The 19,456-nt window shown below is 46.6% G+C and overlaps 1 long non-coding RNA gene across 4 annotated transcripts; it reads right to left on the minus strand.

Annotated features, from left to right (window-relative positions):
• Positions 1 to 1,348: 1,348 nt before the first annotated feature.
• On the minus strand, positions 1,349 to 9,963 carry LOC123925605. 4 transcript variants are annotated; one of them, XR_006815047.1, is made up of 6 exons: positions 9,748 to 9,846; positions 6,239 to 6,743; positions 5,510 to 5,597; positions 4,726 to 4,913; positions 3,840 to 4,011; positions 1,349 to 1,402 (listed from the first exon to the last, which is right to left on the minus strand). It is a non-coding gene; the product is annotated as an uncharacterized LOC123925605 (long non-coding RNA). The 4 variants fall into 4 exon arrangements; XR_006815046.1 differs by lacking the exon at positions 9,748 to 9,846 and adding an exon at positions 9,904 to 9,963 and having other exon boundaries at positions 3,840 to 4,913; XR_006815048.1 differs by having other exon boundaries at positions 3,840 to 4,913; positions 6,446 to 6,743.
• Positions 9,964 to 19,456: the final 9,493 nt, after the last annotated feature.

Below are 19,456 nucleotides of genomic sequence, written 5' to 3' on the forward strand. Positions count from 1 at the left end.
GCCCAGGCCACCAGCTGCCACCAGTGACACGGACAGACTCTAACCCTCTTCTCTTGGCCTCCTGCCATGCTTCCATCCTAAAGTTCCCTCAGATACACTTGGAAGCACTTGAAGTGAATAAAATGGGTGTTGAAAACTCTTGTACCACACTCAGTTTTGCTCTTATTCTAAGCAATCACATCACCAAAGATAATTTTTTAATAATAAATGGATTCCATGTAGGTTTTCCTCTTGGGTTTCCTCTTGGGAACTAGACAATGAATACAGATGTCCCTTCCTCCTTACAGTTATTTCTTTAAATATATATATATATTAAGTATATATATATTATATATATAATAAATATATATATAATATATAATATATATATTATATATATATTATAAGGGAATAATGTAATAAATATATATATAAATATATATATATATATAATATATATATACTCTCAATCCAATTCCTCCAAACTTTCTTTAATATGCTTTATATGCTTTATATATATATATATAAAAAATATATATAAAGCATATTAAAGAAAGTTTGGAGGAATTGGATTGAGAGTCCAGAAATATACCCAAGGTGTCAAGACCATTGAGTCGGGGAAAGAATAGTCTTTTCCACAAATGGTGTTAGAACAGCTGGATGGCCACATGCAAAAGAATGAAACTAGGTCCTTACCTCACACCATATAGGGTCTAGTATCTAGAATGTACAAAAAAAACTCTTACAAGTCAACAATAAGAAGATAAGAAATATAACTTTTAAATGGGCAAAGGATTTGAATAGACATTTCTCCAGAGAAGATATACAAATGTCCAATAAGCACATGAAAAGAGGTTCATATCATTAGTCATTAGAGAAGTGCAAATCAAATTCACAATAAGATACCACCTCATACCCGCTAGCATGGCCATAATAAAAAAGATAATGAAAAGTATTGGCAAGGATATGGAGAAATTAGAACACTGATACACTGCTGCTGGAAATGGAAAATGGAAAACTGTTTGGTAGTTTCTCACAAAGTTAAACAGTTACCATATGACCCAGCAATTCTATTCCTAGGTATATGTCCAAGAGAGTTGAAACATATTCACACAAAAACTTGTACACAAATGTTTATAGCAGTTTTTTCATGATAGTCAAAAGGTGAAAACAAACTGAATGTCCATCAACAGATGATTAGATAAACAATAATGTGGCATGGCCACACGATGGAATATTATTTGGCCATAAAAAGGAATGAAGTACAGGGGCGCCTGGGTGGCTCAGTGGGTTAAGCCTCTGTCTTCAGCTCAGGTCATGATCCCAGGGTCCTAGGATCGAGCCCTGGATCGGGCTCTCTGCTCATCAGGGAACCTGCTTCCTTCTCTCTCTCTGCCTGGTGCTCTGCCTAGTTGTGATCTCCCTGTCAAATAAACAAATAAAATATTTTTTAAAAAGGAATTAAGTATAGATATATACTACAACATGGATGAACATTGAAAGTACTATGCTAAGTGAAAGAACCCAGTCACAAGGGATTATGATATCCATTTATATGAGATGTCTGGAGTAGACAAATCTACAGACAGAAATGAGACTAGCAGTGGCCAGGAACTGAGAAGAAAAGGGAATAGAGAGTGATTGCTAATGAGTATGGGGTTTCTTTTGGGTGCAGTGGTTGCACAAGAAGTAGGGAGTGGTCAGCTGGTTGGGCCAACCATCAGTAGACAGAAAGCTCCAGAAAAAGCCCTTACCTGAACTTTCAGGGGCAACTCAATCCTCTGATTGCTTGAGGCTTATACATGGGCAAAGGTAAAATTCATGGAGTTCTATCAATCTATTAACTTCCCTGGGAGACTAAACAATGGTTCAAATACCCAGACTCATAAACTTAACTACCAAACAGGCAGAGGATATGAACAGTCTACAAGAAACACGAATAGCTAGTAGATATATGAAAAGTGTTTGATCTCTCTCATAGCTCAAAAAAAATGCATCACAAAACAATGAGATTCTATTTGTCATCAATCAACTCAGCAAACATATTAAGGTTTGGTAATGTCCAGTGTTCACAAGATTATGGGGCAATAGGCACCCTCATATACCGTTCCTGGGAGTGTAAACAGATTTAACTCTTCTGGAGGGCAATTTAGCAATGTCTGTCAACATTTTGAATGCTTGTTCTCATTGACTCAGCAATTCTACCCCTAGGAATTTGCCCTAGAGATAGACTGGCAAAATTATGCCAAAATCATGAGCAAAATCATGTTTGCTGCAACATAACATGTAATAACAAAAACCTGTAGAGTACATAGACATCCATCAGCAGGGGACCAGTTAAATACAGCCATGTAATCTAAAAGTATGCAATCATTAAAACATGAGGTAGAACATGGAAAGATCCTCTAAATGTGTTCTTAAAAAACAACAACAACAACAACAATGTGCATAGCAATACTATCTCATTTGTGTTAAGTTTTAAAATATAAACAGGTAGCTGTAGACTTTTTTTTTTTTTTTTTTTTTTTTTTCAGGAAGGATACATAAGAAGCATTGGTAACCTTTGGAGAATGGCTCTGGGGGGTTGGAGGGACAAAAAAATGACTTTGGCTTTTTATTTGATGCTTTTCTATAATATCTGATTTATTTATACCATGTGAATGTAAGACTTTTCTTAAAATAAATATTTTAGGGGCGCCTGGGTGGGGCAGTTTGTTAGGCATCTGCCTTTGGCTGGAGTCATGATCCCAGGGTCCTGGGATCGAGCCCTGCATTGGGCTCCCTGCTCTGCGGGGAGCCTGCTTCTTTTTCTCCCCGACTTGTGCTCTCTAGCTCTCTCTCTCTCTGTATCTCTCCGATAAAGGATAGAATCTTGAAAAAATAAATAAAATAAATGTTTTAAAAGCAGGTAAGAAACATGGAGGGATAAGAAATAGTAAAGAAAGAATAAGAAGAAGGATCTCTTTGGCAGGAAACTATGGTTTGTCCTGACACAGGACCAGCTTATTTTAGCTGCATTAATAAAAGCGTTATGACCAGATCATTAGGGTTTTGGGAAGACCACCAGGGCAGCAGCCTAGAGGATGGAGAGGAGATGTGAGACTAAAGTCAGGGCAACTGATCAGAGGTCTCTGCAACAGAGCGGGGCTCAATTTTAGTTGGTGATCGTGGGGGTAGAGAATGCCTCAGCTAGGAGAGTTATTAAAAAGGACAACTGACAGCCATGGTGCCTGGTTGGAGGAGGAGGCCCAGCCATCTGCCTTGGGCAGCTGAGTGGGTGGCGAAGGAAGGAAGGAGAAGGTTAGAGACCAGAAGAGGATGGGGAAGAAAATAATGAGTTCAGTTCTGAGTGCACTGAGTTGAGGAAAACATCGAATCTGATTATGGTGAACAGACATAGAAGTCTGGAGCTCAGCAGATTCTGAGTTGGGAGGCAGAACACATGAGATCAGGTGGGAATGGAAACGGGGTATAAGGAAGTTGCGTGATAAGAAAAAAAAAGGCCCAGTTCAAGGTGGCACTCTACAGATACCCAGTTTTGAGTGTTGAGTAGAGAAGAAGACCCAGAGTGAGGCCGAGGGGGGAGCGATCAGAGCTGTGAGGGGAACAGGAGGGACTGGGGTCACAGACAACAATTCCCTGCTCCTGGCGGGACACTGGCTGATCTTTTAAGCTACTCTGTCACCAGTGAAAATTGCCCTTCTTTTGCCACATCTGCCCAGTAAAATCCCAACCCTGGATTCTCTGGTTTTGCTCTGGAAAAGGGCCACCTACCCAGTGAGAATGGCCCCACTCCAAGTTCATGGTTTATACCTCTGTTCGGCTTTCTCTCTGCCACCCATCGATTTATTTTTACTTACCTTGGGTTGGCTCTGGCTCTCATCCCTGTTATTCTAAATTAGCGTCATGTTCACGTCTCACATCTTACTTCCACTCATCTTTGTGACCTCTCTTGTCTTCTTACTTCAAGGAACAAGCAAGACCCTCAGGATGAGTGCCTGGAACATCTCCGCTTTCTCTCTGTAAATATATCTAAAGCAACATTTGCCTTCTTTCGCAAGTATTCAGCCTCCGAGGATGAGGTTCAGCTCCCGTTTAGTGTTAGGGGCCCTCAAGGAAGCCTCACTGACCGCCCCCCATCCCCGAGTCTTAGCTATTGGTCCATCTTCTGTCTGTATCACTGTATCACACATTCTATCTTCCTCTTCACAGCATCTGCACTGAAGTTATCTCCCTGTCTCCTCTAATTACCTTGATCCTATGCATATCCCCCCCCTTAACTTCTTATGGATAATACGACATCCAAGCAGATAAAGGCACCTGTTGTAAATGTGTCACTCGCAGAATTTTTACCAACTAAACAGAGTCATGCAATCGGCACCCAGAGGAAGAAACCAAGCTTTACAGCACCCCCAGGGCCCTCCTTGTGCTCTCTTACACCCTCTATTTCCCCTCCCCAAGGCAACCACTATCGAGTCTTTCAAAAGCATTCATTAGTTTTGGTTGTTTTTTTAAATTTAAAAAAAAAAAAGCCCCAAATGGTGTGTACTCTTCTGTGTCTGGCTTTTCATTGACATCGTGTTTGTGAGTCACCCACATTGTCGTGTGTAGTCCTGGTGCATTTCCATTGCCCTATAATAGTCCATGGTGCGAAAGGACCGCGATGCAATGACCCATCCAGGTATGACGGATTGTAAATAGCAGCCACTATGTTGTATTCATCTTCCTATCTCCAGCCTTTCCCACCTGTCTGCATAATGGGTTGTGCATCAACAGGTGAGAGAACTCAAGGAGTGCTTTTCCACTGTATTCTTAGATGATTCGATATCTGCAATCTTAGATTCAATCCTGGGTCCCGTGATTAAAATGTTCCAAAAGGGCGATTGATAATTTAAATTGTCTATAGAGGGCAACGATGGTCCTGTGTCTGGAAGCTGTGCGGGACCGGAAAACATGAAGATGTTTATTACAGAAATGAAAACAGAGGAGATCAGACACGGGCCAGGTTGCTTTAGAAGAGAGCACTGGGCCAATGGGTCACTATTTGGGGGAGGCAGCTTTCTGCTTGATAATACTGATGATACTGGCTCATATTTAGAGAGCACTTAGCCACACACCAGCCCCTGACATGAGCTTAGGGCTTGCTGCCCATTAATTCAATACAAGAGTGACTTTTTAATGATTGAGGCTTGAACATGAGCTGCCTGGTGTAACTGTGATCAATCCCTTCACGGCTGCAGAGACTGGTGACTATGAGCCCTGGGAAGTGGCTCATGGTTTGTCTGAAAAGCCTTCCTCTGACTTGGCTCCCCGTCCCGCTCCCCTCCTGATAGAACTGCCTTCCTGCCCGAGAGCAGGCCCCTTCAGCACCTCCCTCGGTCCCATCACAGTAAGCAAAGTATAAAGTGTTTCTGCCAGGAGCTTCCTTCCGCCCAGGGGGCCTTTCTGTCCTGGCTGGGACCCTCTCCTCCCTACTCCAGGATGCCTGTCCAGCCCTGTTCTCTCCTTTCCGTGACCAAAAAAAATTCACCTGCAAGGATGTTGGACGGGGACTCTGACTGGGTTTGTGGCCACCGCAGGCTTGACTCTTCAGGGAGCCAAGGGTCCTTTAGGTTATCCTAGAGTTTGTTTGAGGAAAAAAAAAATGGGAAAGTTAGCAAGTGCCTGCTGGGGGCGGGGGGAGGGGGAAAGCTGGAGAAATCCTTCCCTAGATGTAACTATCCAGTGTAGGCCTCGGAAAGAAGAAAAGCCCAGACAAATAAATCTGGGTTGCTGAATGCAAAAGGCATTTGTTAGAAGCAGCAAAAATGCTGTCGTCCTCACAGGCTACGCTGTGCTGCTGGCCCTGGGACAAGATGCTTTATCTTGCCACTGGCGCCTGAAGCCAAGGCCTGGCGGCTGCAGAACCACCAGAAAAACACTAGCTTGAGTGAGACAAGCAGGCGTTGTGAAGTGCTGGCGGACTGTGTCCCCACCTGGGTCAGCCCTCCCTCTCACTTACTCGGCTCCATTCCCTGCCTCAGTCCCGGCTGTCACCTCACTCTTGGTTCTTCTCAGAGCTTTAATATTTTTTTTGTTCTGGAAGCAGCCAGAGGGAGTCCTAGATTTAGGAAGCTGGCCAGCAGAGGGGCAGATCCCAGAAGCCTCGCCCTCCCCACCCTCCCGCAGCCACAGTTAATGTCCTCTCTTTCTGTCTTCTGCTGGCCAAAGCCCAACACACACTAACAGTGTTAACACGATAAATATCAGCAGTTCTGACCTTTGTCTGTGGGTCCTGGAGTCGCCCTGACTCCCAAGCTCCGCCTTGCCTGTGCTTAAAGTGGATTAGCACTTACCGTAGGCTTGCAGGCCCTGCGCGAGGGCTTGATGGGAATCAAAATAGAGATTACCTTATTTGACTTAAAAAAAAAAATTTCCACTTGAAAGATAGAATCCCCCAGAGAAACACACTAGGGCTTACACATACACAACTTTAAATTGGATTTTAAAAATAGTTCGCCAGCTGTTTGCTAGGTCATGCCTTAGGTTCTTGTCCTTGATTGATGTTGGGTCCATTTGGGAAACAAGGCCAAGAAGGGACAGAGGGACTGCCAAAGCCACAGGATCCTGGATGCCTGGGGATTTTCCCAGGAGCCCTGGCAGTTGTTGCCATGGGCCTTTAGAAACCTTCGGAACCCTGGCACCAGGGTCTGCGTCTTGCCCAGAGCTCGAACTGCCTCCCCCAGACCGCACCTCATCCCTGCATTGCTTCTTCTAGGCCAAGTCTGGAAAGAGAAAGAGAGAGAGAGAGACAAGAGAAGAGAAGAGAAGAGAAGAGAAGAGAAGAAAAAAAGGAAGACTGTTCTCAGCTGGATGGTTCTTTCACATTTTTTTGTGGTTAAATATTTATTTTAGCTCCTTATAACACCTTCAAGTGATACATACACGGGCCCTCTGCCCAGAACTCCCATCGCCCTCCTCTCTACTGGCCTGACTGCTCTTCATCTCTCTGGTCTCAGCCAGAATACCACTTACTTAGGGAAGCAGGAGGGGCAGGAGAGCCACGGCACTTAAGAACACCAGGGTGCCCGGTTTGAAATCCTGGCTCAGCCCTTCCTAGCTGTGTGACCTTGGGCTAGTCACTCAGCTCCCCTGGGCTTCAGTTTCCTCAGCTGTAAAATGGGGATAATGATAGCACCTGTCTCATTAGGGTTGTTGTGAGGATTCAGTGCATTACTCTATGGTGTACAGAATATGTAAAGCTCTGAGGACATGGCCTGGCATGCAGTAAGCATGTCTTGTTACTCTAAAGTACGCTGGTGGTTGGTGACTCGGGGGTCAGTGGCCACCCTGTGCTCCCCTGGCCACCTGTCCTTCTGGGCATCACCTGTCCTCACGTATCTGTAATGCTTAATTATCTGTCTTCTGCATGAGGGCAGGAACCTATGTCTGTCTTGCTCTCCACTGTCCCTTCCTCACAACATAGAGCATGCCTCACTCAGGAGTTACTCAAAAAAAGTTTTTGAGTGCGATCATGAATGAGATAGAAAAAAGAAGAAATGTCAAAGGCAAATGCGACCCAGAAAGGGGGAGAAACTCGGGGCCCTTGGGTCATGCTCTGCCATCTACATTTGCTCCGTATATATACTTGGCCTTTTCGTTGTATTTGTGTGATGGTTAAACAAAGACAGGATTGATGAGTTTCAAGTTCCAGGATTATAAGGATTAGGCTTTGTAATCACATCTTTGGCAGGAGACTTCCGCCCCATCTAGGTTTTCAAAATTGAACTAAATATTAAATGCATACAAAAGAATAAATCACATGAACAGAGTATAAAAAACAAACATCCAACTACCTACAGCCCGGCTTAGACAGAGGCTACGGCCCACGCCACCAACCAAAGCCCCACTATGTACCTCTCCTCTGCACCCCGCCCCTCCCGGCACCCTCCTAAATTCATGTTGGTTGTTTCTATACTTTCTTCATAATTTTACCCTAAAAAAATACCCTTCCCTGAACAACATGCTGGGTTTGCATGCTTTTGAACTTTATATGAAATAAATCATACAGTACGCATGCTTTGATCTGCTTTTCTTGCCACTCAGTGTGCTGTTGGTGACATTTGTCCTTGCTGTGGCGTACAGCTATATGACCTCCTATATATGACTACTCTGCCATTTTCTTCTCCATTCTCCTCTCAACAGATGTTTGGGTTCTTTGGCATTTTTTGCTCTTACGGACAGTGCCACTGGGAACATTCCTGCAGGTGACTCTAGATTACACTGACTTGTTTTCCCCACGGGTTCCCAGCTTCCCACCTGGTCCCAAGCCTCATCCCCGTGATGTTCTTCTTCAGCTTCTATCAGACCTTCTGGAAAGAGGCTTTGAGGCAGGACCAGAGAGAAACCTGTACGTTCACACTGCCCTGCCTCCCACTTTGGGCACAAGAGGCAATGGCATGGCCTGGGAGATTTAGACCATCTCTCCTTGTGGCCCAAGTGGTTTCTCTCCAGCTCACATGCACCACTGGGGCCCCAGACAGGAGAGAACTCTGTTGACCCAAAGCCAGAAGCCCAGTGAAAATCAAACAGATATCTGGAAACAGCATTCTGACCCATTTCTTTTCTTTTCAAGATAATAAAAGTTTTACTATTTCTTCAACTCAGTGAAAGTGATATTAAAAAAACATTAATTTCCTTGTTGTAAATACCTTTCCCTTGCACTCATTGTTTTTAAATCCCAAAGACCCTTGATTGTAGTAGGCTTTCAATAAATACCGACTTTTGTTTTGGGGCATTTAGTAGGATTACTCAGGGATCTATATGCCAGAGCCAAAAATGGAAATCCTTTCTCCTGTTTTTTCTATTCTCTTCTTTGTTTTTATGTTGCCCATATAAAAATAATTTAAAAGAAAGCTGGACCAGGGAAACCTAATGAATCCCTAAGGCCTGTTGTGACTTCCTCCTGGAGACCCTTACTTATTTGCTCACTGTCAGCTCAATAGGGTCTCCTGAACCAGCTTCTCAGGCTGTGAAGGAGCCCAGAGCTTCTTGGTCCCTCATACATCCTTTTGAGAAGACCCACTGATGCTTCAAGAAAATGCTCCTCTCTGAGGTTTGCCGGGGGGAGGGGGGTTGGAAGAGGGTGGTGGGATTGTGGACATTGGGGAGGGTATGTGCTATGGTGAGTGCTGTGAAGTGTGTAAACCTGGTGATTCACAGACCTGTACCCCTGGGGCTAATAATATATTATATGTTAATTAAAAAATTAAAAAATTTTAAAAAAAGAAAAAAAAGAAAATGCTCCTCTGGCAATTGTAAGTGGGGCAGTCTGTAAGCAAAGTCTGCTGCTAAAAGCAATAAGTTATAGACATAAGCCAGGGCTGTGCATAAACCTAGTTACCGCTGGGCCTGGCTGAGGCCCCAGTCACTTTGACGCACGGCTATATTCCCTTCGCCCATCACGACGCTTGCCAATTCATCTTTTATAATATTTCTCCTGCCCATCCCATCATCTGTTTGGGCCTTTTTCACTAGATGCCTGAGCCACAAGGGCCTGAAAGCATCTCCCTGCTTGAGTTCCTCCTCATTCTAACCCATCACTGCTGGATTAATCTTTAAACCGTAAAAACCAAACAGTAGCAACCACAAAGACCCTGACACAGGACTGTTTGCCCCACCATACCCCTCTTTCTGGCCCCCAAACTCAGTGGCTTCCGCAGAATAAAATCCAGAACCAAGGCACGGCATACTGAGCTCTCCCCCAGCTCCTCGGACCTCTGTGGCCACCATAGCAGAAGCCGGCACAAGCTCCCCCCATTGTCAGACCTGTTTTCAGGACTCAGGACCCCTGAAGCCAGCCACGGAGGGGGAGTTCCAGGCCCTGGCCCTGGGACATGGGCCTGGCTTCTCAGAATTATCACCCCACCCCACCACAATACCCACACCTCTTCTCTGGCACACTGCCAACAGCCACTCCTTCAGGTCCACCAGCCTGCATTGGCCTCCTGAGCAGCATTGCTTGGCACTTCCCTGGGCCCACATGCCCCCAGCAGAGCCCTCATCTCCTCCATCCCTTCCCTGCCTCTCTTAACCTTTGACCCTTGCCCTCCTCCAGCTTGCTGTCCTGACTCAGGACAGATAGACTGTCCACCTGAACTGTAGACCCCAGAGGACGGGAACCTTGACGTTCGTGGAGGGCGGGGCCTCCCATATGTTCTGTGCCAACATACATCGCATTTTACAACATGATGGTGATTGCGATAGTGAGAGGGAGAAAATTAAAACTATAAAAACAAATGAAAGGGGGGGGAGGTGGGGTTGGGAGAGGGGGAGGGGGTTATGGACATTGGGGAGGGTATGTGCTATCGTGAGTGCTGTGAAGTGTGTAAACCTGGCGATTCACAGACCTGTACCCCTGGGGATAAAAATACATTATATGTTAATTAAAAAAAAAAAAAATGGAAGGGGAGGCGAACCATAAGAGACTATGGACTCTGAAAAACAACCTGAGGGTTTTGAAGGGTCACGGTGGGAGGTTGGGGAACCAGGTGGTGGGTAATAGGGAGGGCACGTTTTGCATGGAGCACTGGGTATTGTGCAAACAATGAATACTGTTACGCTGAAAAAATAAATTAATTAAAAAAAAAACCAAATGAAAGGGTAATTCCCTCTTTCTCTATGTCATAGTAGGCCCACAGTCTCCCTCCTTCCTCAAAATCTGCTAAAAAAAACAACAACAACGAGAAAGAAAATGCTGGGCCTGACTCCTTTGTCCTGTCATATGTAAAATAAGGAAGTAAAATTCTAGGGAATAGAGAATTGAAAAAGCAAACTAATACATTTCTTTTAATGACCCAAATAGCCCAGGAAAGATAAATAAACAACTTGGACCTGAGACAAAAGGTCGTTGGCCGCTGAGGGAGGCAAACCAGGTTCTTCTGAGAGCCAACCTGGGCCCCACAGCTGCTGGACCAAGACTGATAATAAAGGAAAGCTGATTACCAAAAATAAAAGGTGCTGAATGGACCCTCAGTGGTCATTTCTGAAATACCAATAGGTTAATATTGTGAAGGCCCCCATTTTTTTTTAAATGCCCATGCACCATCACAACCAGTCTGTGGTTGGAAACCTGCAAAACCTTGAGCAGAGAGACCCCATCTGACTTAGAACCTGCAGGGCCATGCCAGTCCCCTCACAGTAGAACAAAACTTCTTGTTTTGAAAGGTAAAGAAACTTCTGTAAAGGGAAAACAGGAGCCCCTGGCTGGCTCAGTCCACAGGGCAGGCGACTCTGGCTCTCTGGGGTGTGAGCCCCACACTGGGCCCAGACCCTACTTAGGAAAAAAATAAATAAACAGAAAACAAATATCAAAACCCTGTCTTTGGCAGGAAGCAGAACCACCCATCCTAATTCACAGGTTATAGTGCAAATACTTCGGTTTCTTTAAAAGAGAAAAAAAAAATATGTCTTTTTTCTGTGGTCTCTCCATCACTTTATCCGGCTCATCTCTACAAAACCCATCTTCCTTTTCTTTTTTTTTTTTTTAATTTATTTATTCGAGAGAGAGAGCACAAGTAGGCAGAGCAGCTGGCAGAGGGAGAAGGAGAAACAGACTCCCTGTTGAGCAAGGAGCTCAATGCCCGGCTCAGTCCCAGGACGCTGGGATCATGACCCAAGCAGAAGACAGATAAGCTTAAGTACTGAGCCACCCAAGCGCCCCCAAACCCTCTTCTTAAGGCTCCAGCCTTACCCCGGGACTCTCTGCTCAAAAATATGCAATGGTTTTCTGTTTCCTCAAGTGTACAATATAAATGTTATCAAGGCTGGCTCTGCGGCCCTAGAGGCCCTAGAAATCCAGGCCCTTTTTACCTTCCTAAAGTCACTTCCCCTCCCCACAGCCAGCCTCCCTGCTAGTGGGTGCGGGATGCCCGCGCCCCACCCCTGTCCCCAGGCTCCCCTGGAGGCCACTCTTCCTCCCAGCCTGACAGAGGTGCTCCGTGAGCTTGGAGCATCCTGTGAGCCGCACACTTGGGCAATTATAACCCGCTGTTAAATGATTTTCCATGGGTTACACTTAGCTCTCTGACTAAAGGATAAAGTTCTCGTGGGCAAGGACTGGTCTCATTCGCCGCTGAACTCATTTCTGAGTCTGGACTGCAGCCAGTCTTGGGTGGCTAAAATCTCTTCATTGCTGGACTAATCAGGACATCTGGCCCTCTTTTTGCTTTGTCCCCCGCTGTCTTCCCCAAGATCTACGCCATCTCCCCAAGTCTCAAATCAGAGCAGCCTTCGGTTGTCCCCTCTTATCTTAATCAGATGAGAAAAATGGGAGAGATGACGTATTTGAAGAAGCCCCGGGGGGGGGGGGGGGGGGAGCAATTGCAAATAGCCCAGCTTCATTTACGAAGGACTTTCACTGTTATCTCATTTATAAGTAAGGGAGGCAGCTCTCACCCTCTGGTTTATAGATCTGATAAAAACATTACAGGGCTAAAGGCTTTGCGTAAAGGGTATATCAGAACTGGCACTTAGGACCCATCTCTTAAGTCTGGCAATATCCTTTTTCCTACACCAGGTTGCCTGACAGCCGATGGTGATAACAAAGCTAGTTTTATTTATCCAAAATGAAAACTATGTTAATATTTATGCTTATACGTTCTAGTAAAATGCTAATCATTACTACTCTGATGGGCGCAAAATATTAAAAATGGTTTTGCTGTTTCGGTCTTCCTGAATTTGAGATCGATTTTCGGATTAAAGTATTATTGGTCACCTAACGTGTTTGGGTGCATCCCAGTGAAATCCACTTAGCCTTTGGGTACTCAACAAAACCCCACGTACAGTTTACAAAAACTATTTCAAGTGCCTGCTTATCAGTAGCAGTATCGTGCCATAGAAAAGACAGCAAGTTACTTTTAAGCATTCCTGGAATTTCGAAACTCAGAAAGCGCATTTATTTTGAAGACATGTTTATTTCATGCTTTGTATTCATTTTAAACCCTAGGACTACTCTGTGGAACAAGTGTATATGAACTGGTATTTTGGGGGCACCTGGGTGGCTCAGTGGGTTAAAGTCTCTGCCTTCGACTCAGGTCATGATCCCAGGGTCCTGGGATCCACCTGCTTCTCCTTCTGACCTCCTTTCCCCAGCTCTCCCCCACCCCTGCTTATGCTCTCTCTCTTGCTCTCTCTCTCTCAAATAAATAAAATCTTAAAAAAAAGAAAAAAAAAAGACGAGGAAACCAAGGCCGGAATGCCTAAGTGGTTGTGACCAGGGTCGCCCAGCTCATTTGTGGCTGCAGCACTCAGCCGCCTGGCAGGAAACCAAGGACACACTCTAACTGGGTGATTTCAGCAGAATTCAGGACTCCTTACAGAAGTGGGGGCAGAGCGTAGGGAAGCCACAAGGGGCAGCCCAGTGTTTGGGGGAGCTACCTGGCCCTGAGGAGAGAGGAGGGCACTGTTAGCAGAAGCAGGAGGGAGACCCAGGGTAGGGGAAGCCGGCCACAGCCTGCAGAGACCTAGGGAGAAGTCAGGGGAACTAACACCCAACCTGTCTCTCCTGCAGGGAGCCCCTCATTGGCTAGACTATAAAGCCAGATGGCAAGGGAGCCTAAGTCTGCAGAGGCCAGCCTCCTGGGATATAAGACAGGGCGGAGAAGAGCAGGGAGTGCCTCCAGGGTGGGTTAAACAAACAAAAGATAACCAGCACAGAGGTGAACAGTGGCTAACCCTCAGACTTCCTGTCTCCTGTTCTCCTATGCACTTTCCATAATGCTGTGGCCTCTACCCACTGGGACCTGGCAGAGAATTCCAGAGAAGATCCCTCCAGAGACCACCCTTCGGCCCACAACGACCCTCAGCATTAAACTTCAAGCTAGTTCTCTAAAACCTTATATGTGAGTATTAGCCTCTACATGAGGACAGACTACCAGTCCAATGGGAGCTGTGAATGAGATTGAGTCACGCAGCTGGTACGCAGACCAGGGCAAGCTGGTGGGGGCTGGCAGGTGCAGAGACCTCATTCTGAAGTCATCACTGGTTCTTGGCCTTCACCTCTTGCTAGTGATGTCCCAGGGTCTTTAATGCAGCTGCACTGGGCATTAGCCACAAGGATGGCGAAGTTGCAATAAGAGAAGATCCTACTATCTTTTGCATCTGACAATTAAAATATCTTGAGAGAAAGACTTCATTTCATAACATTGTCTATAATGATGTAATTTGCACTTGGCTACTGTGGCTTTATTTTTATGTAATTCCCCCGGCGTGAAACTTCGGTTTTTTTTTTTTTTTTTAAAGATTTTATTTATTTATTTGACAGAGAGAGATCACAAGTAGGCAGAGAGGCAGGCAGAGAGAGTGAGAGGGAAGCAGGCTCCCTGCCGAGCAGAGAGCCCGATGTGGGACTCGATCCCAGGACCCTGAGATCATGACCTGAGCCGAAGGCAGCGGCTTAAACCACTGAGCCACCCAGGCACCCCAAAACTTCGGGTTTTATTAAAAGAATCATCCTGGGCATTGAGAGTGTTCTGCTCACTTGGGTGAGCTCTTTATTCACCTTTGTCCTTGGCTGGATGGGAGTGAAAGTCATGAAAGAGTCTGACCATGGCCTCTTCCACTGCCGGGAGCTGTGAGAACAGTGTAATGAGAAATGCAAACCAATGTTCTCCCAGAACACCAAGAGGCCATAGAGAAAGAATTTTCAGTTCCTGCCCTAGCAGAATAGTTTCCAGAGAAATGAAGTTGTGGTCACATGCAACTCTTATGCCCTGAATGATCACATTCCCCCACGAAAGGTAACAGCTGTGTCTGTAGTGATTTTGCTGAGTGTATACAGCCAAGTCACTCCCCCAACTCCTCATCCAAATTAGACCCGATGCACTGTGTATCCCCTCTACCACACACACACACGCGCGCGCACACACACACACACACACACACACACACACACACACGACCCACCTCCCCAGGGGAGGTCTTTCCCAGCTCCGCTATTAAGCAGTTTCCCTGGTACCATTGCAATTGGCCGAAAAGGCACAGAGATAAACCAATGGAATCTCATGGCAATGGCTCTGCAGCCTCCTTGCTGTTTCTGCCTTGGGACTTTTGTACTTGCTAATCCCTCTGTTTGGATTACTCTAGCCCCAGATTTAGGCCTGGGGTGAGTATATACCCCGAAGTGGAATTGCTGGATCCAACGGTAATGCTCTGTTTCATTTCCTGAGGACCCACCGTACTGTTTGCCGCAGTGGCCGCACAATGCCACACCCTCACCAGCCCGCCTCACCTGCTTGCACTTCCATATCTTGCGTAGTGTCTGTCTGTCCCTACTCTTACTTGAAGTCAGCTCCACGAGGGGAGAGACTTGCTTCCCAAGTGCCCAGAACCTTGTTTGGCATGTGGTAGTTGGCAGTCAGTATTTTTTTTTTTTTTAAGATTTTTTTATTTGCCAGAGAGAGAGGGAGAGTGGCAGGCAGAGGGAGCTGAGCAAGGAGCCTGATGCGGGACTCGATTCCAGGGCTCTGGGATCATGACCCTCGCAGAAGGCAGATGCTTAAACAATTGAGCCACCCCAGCATCCCAGCAATCAGTACTTTTTAAATGGATGCAGCAGATTCAGTGCCACTGAGTTCATTTGCAAGGCCAACCCCTTCAAGCCAGCTTGATGCCCAGGGTGCCTCCCTTAGCCCACTTCATCAGAAGGCTCCTTCCTTTTGATTCTTCCTCCTTTCCACTTTGCCTTTCTGGTCATTTGGGAACTCGCCCCATCTCTCCCGCTAAATCCAGAGCAGAGCTCCTCAATGTTAGGGAGCATGGTTTGTTCTTGGCCTTTTGCCAACTTCCTGGCCTAGGGGATATGTGCTCAACACACACTTAGCAGAGGAAAGTTCTAATTACCCACGTTGAGGAGCGACACTATAGGGGCTGGGCTTGAGGTGCTCCAGAGCTCTGTAGAAAGAGTCCCCCAGTAAACCGTTGGCTGTGGGGCCAAGGCACATGTCTCATTCTCTGACCTGGTTCTCCTGGGTCTGATGAGGAGGTTGGATCACTGATTCCTCAGGTTCCTCTTAGGTATTCAGGTGTGCTGCAGGGCCACTCCTTTGGCAGGAAGACTTCAGTCTGCATCTCTGAGAGCCCATGGTCTGAGATGGAGAAAATAAACACGTGAGAAAATTTAAAGACGCAGAGAAAGCTGGTGCCCAGAGCAGTCCTTGCCTGGAAGGACAGGTGTATGGGGCCTCCCCCAATGCCATCCCCCACTGCTAGAGCTTCAGGGCACAAAACGTCAGGAAACTCAAGAGGAATGCATGACCTTTCCATTCTTGTTGAGAGAAGGGAAAAAATCTTTATAGCTCACGTGATTTCATTGGGTTATTTTAAACTGTTTATTTTTCTGTCCCATCCCCAGGGAATGAACATTTGCAGGCAAAAATGTACTTGCCTTTGCTCAGCTATTTGTGTATAAATATGACTTGAGCAAAGTCTCCAAAGGACGACCAATCCTGCCTACCCCAGTCCCCTTCCCACTTGTTTCCTAAGAAAGCCTTAATGAGTTTGTACCCAAGAGCGAAATGTTTCAGGGACACTTAAAGCCCCCTATACATTTTTAAAATCTTTTCAAATGCATAAACCATGCACTAACAACATTCACAGACTATTTGAACAAATCACTCATGACCTAACAACCCTAACATACAACTCTTTTTTTTTTATTTTTACCAATTACCTTTCAGGTTTACCCATTTGGTTACTTAGTTTAAACTGTAGTATCTGGACCATAATACAACCTTGGATTCTACGTTTTCCTCTTAACATCTGTAAAGAAATCACACATTTCCCCAGATGTATCTTTTTAAAAATATCCATAATCTGGGTCAAATCTACCATGGACTGAGTGCCCAGGGAGTTGGTGCTGGGCTATAGAGGCTACAGAAGATAAAAGTTGTGTCTGCCTCCAGGGGTTTCCATCCTTTTGGAGAGATGGTACACACGTACATCGAACACTCTTGGAGAGTCCTGATTTTTTAATAAAAGTTTACTTATTTATTTGACAGATAGAGATCACAAGTAGGGAGAGAGGCAGGCAGAGAGAGAGGGAGGCAGGTTTCCTGCTGAGCAGAGAGCCCGATGCGGGGCTTGATCCCAGGACCCTGGGATCATGACCGGAGCTGAAGGCAGAGGCTTTAACCCACTGAGCCACCCAGGTGCCCCTCAGAGAGTCCTGATTAATGGGAAGATTTGTGAGGCCAGTGGTGATGCACACATGGTGAGCAGGCATTCTAGGCAGTGGGGAGTTCATCGGGGGGAAGTCTGCCTCCCCTTGAAGATGAGAGAGTTGATTTATCCATGATGAGCAACAGAGACAGAAGGAAGGGAGGGAAGAGGCGGTTCAGATGGGGAAAACTGAAGGAGGACATGAATGTGTTGAACATGGGGCCATATAATCCATTTGGGAGATGCTGAGGCACTTAGCCCAACAATTGTAGAAGGTGGATGTGTGAGGGAATGGTGCGACCGAACATAGGCAGGTGGTCATGAGAGAGGGATTTGGAGTTTCCCCGAAAGCTGGACAGAAGTATAAAGCTGATATGACTGGGATGAGGAGGGGACATGGTGATACCAGCACTGTAGTCCCATTGGCCCAGCGGGGGCTGGGTGCTGTGTGTTGTCACCGTTGTTCTGTTCTGGAGGTGAAGGGAATCTATCCCTCTAGACATAGCTGGTAGATCAGGGGAGAGTTAAGGTACTAGAGGGCAGAAGGTTGAAGGAAAGCAAGTCCCAGGCCTTGGGAAAGGATGTGTTTACTTGTGTTTTCTTGTGACCAGAACTCACAAGTAAACACCCAGGACAAGCCAGGGCTTGCCCCTCTGCTCCATTCTTGCCTAGAACAGTGCCCGGCACAGAAGGGGTCCTCATAAGGACTGAACCAAGTTTACTTTTGCAAAATTTCTGTACAGAGTTCAGCAAATCTCTCGTCCTTTTGCAGGCCTCAGTGTCAACTGCCACAGATAGGCCTATTTTTTCAAGTCTGCCTCCTGGTCATTTAGGGCCAGGTCAGGCCAGGACGCCATGTGAGCCTCAACACTAGCCATCCGGAGCCTCGCTGAGGCCTGGAAGGATTGCCACTTGAGATCCTAGTTAGTCATCCTGGCAGCTGCTTCCTGTCGCCCTTCCCTGGGTGACTTCGCTTTGGGTCTCTCTGGGGTGGTAAGAGGATATTGTCTGGACTCATCAATTATTACCACGGGAAGGCAGCTTGCACAGAAGCACGTGTCCCCTTGCCACGTCATCAGCCGGATGAATGCAGTCAGGCTGGGAGGGAGGGGGGCTGACCTGAACCACATACTGCCCAACAGTAGCTCACGGTCTAGCCTCATTCACGTAGGAATCAATGTCTGGCACATTTTCACTGCTGGAAATACAGACAAAACTACTGAGGCAGGGGGACCAATCATTGAGATAAGCAAGGTAGGCAGTAAGAAGTGCCAAGGAAAAAGCAGAGGGGTGGGGAATGGAATGTGATGGGGGTTTACAGTGGTAGAGAGTGTGGTCAGGGAAGGTCTCAGGAAGAAAGTGACATTGGAACAATGGCCTGAGCAGAAAGCAGGAGGGAGCACTAGACTACCTGGGTGAAGAGTGGTGCAAAGGCCCTGTGGCAGGAGTGACCCTGGCATGTTGTAGGAACAGTGAAGAGTGATGTGAGAGGAGAGGAAGAGGAAGCGAACCCTGAGAGATCCAAGGGGCAGAGACTGTGCGAGTTCTCAGAGTGCCCCGTGGGAGGCCTTTGGCTTTTTTTCTTCCCACACACTGCTCATTGTTGAATTCGTGATCCTGCCTTTTCCTGTTGATTCTCAAGGGTGCTGAGACTTCTGTGGGCAGAGGGGAGAATAGGGCAGCCAACAGGATTCTTGAAAGAACATAGCTGTGGTGTGGGCAGCAGCCTGGGCCACCTGTGCTGGGCCCACCCCCATGCCCCTGCTCCAGGAGTCTTTCAGGCTGAGAGGACAATGTGGCCTCCCATTTCATGGTCAGGAGGGAGAGCACAGATGCAGAGCTAAGCCAAATTAATCCAGTACATAGAATCTGCAAAATGTCGCAGGGGAGCAAGTGCATAGCTGAAGCAAGAGCAAAGGGCTGAGTCCAAGGCCAGCAGTGCTGTGCATGGCTGTGCGAAGAGTAGAAGCAAGTACATTTATATAGCAGTGCCCGGCAAAACAGTGATGTCCTAATGGTGATCCATTTCATTCTAATTCCTAGTGTCCTATGCTCCCTGCCAGCTCTCTGTGCCCACGTGCATGAGGCCTCTGCTCAGACTGGTTTCGCAGGCATCACCATGGATGCCAGGTCCTGGGTGGGCAGCGAAAGCAAGTAGGCAGTGGGCACTGTTGTTTACAGCAAGCTCTTGCCTGCCGGGGCTCCCACCCCCCAGAAGGAACTGTTACACGTCCTGGGGCAGAGCCAGGTTGGCAGGTTTCCCCCGGGGAATCTCAGCTTC

This window comes from Meles meles, chromosome 15 (genome assembly GCF_922984935.1).
Source record: "Meles meles chromosome 15, mMelMel3.1 paternal haplotype, whole genome shotgun sequence".
Taxonomy (NCBI): domain Eukaryota; kingdom Metazoa; phylum Chordata; class Mammalia; order Carnivora; family Mustelidae; genus Meles; species Meles meles.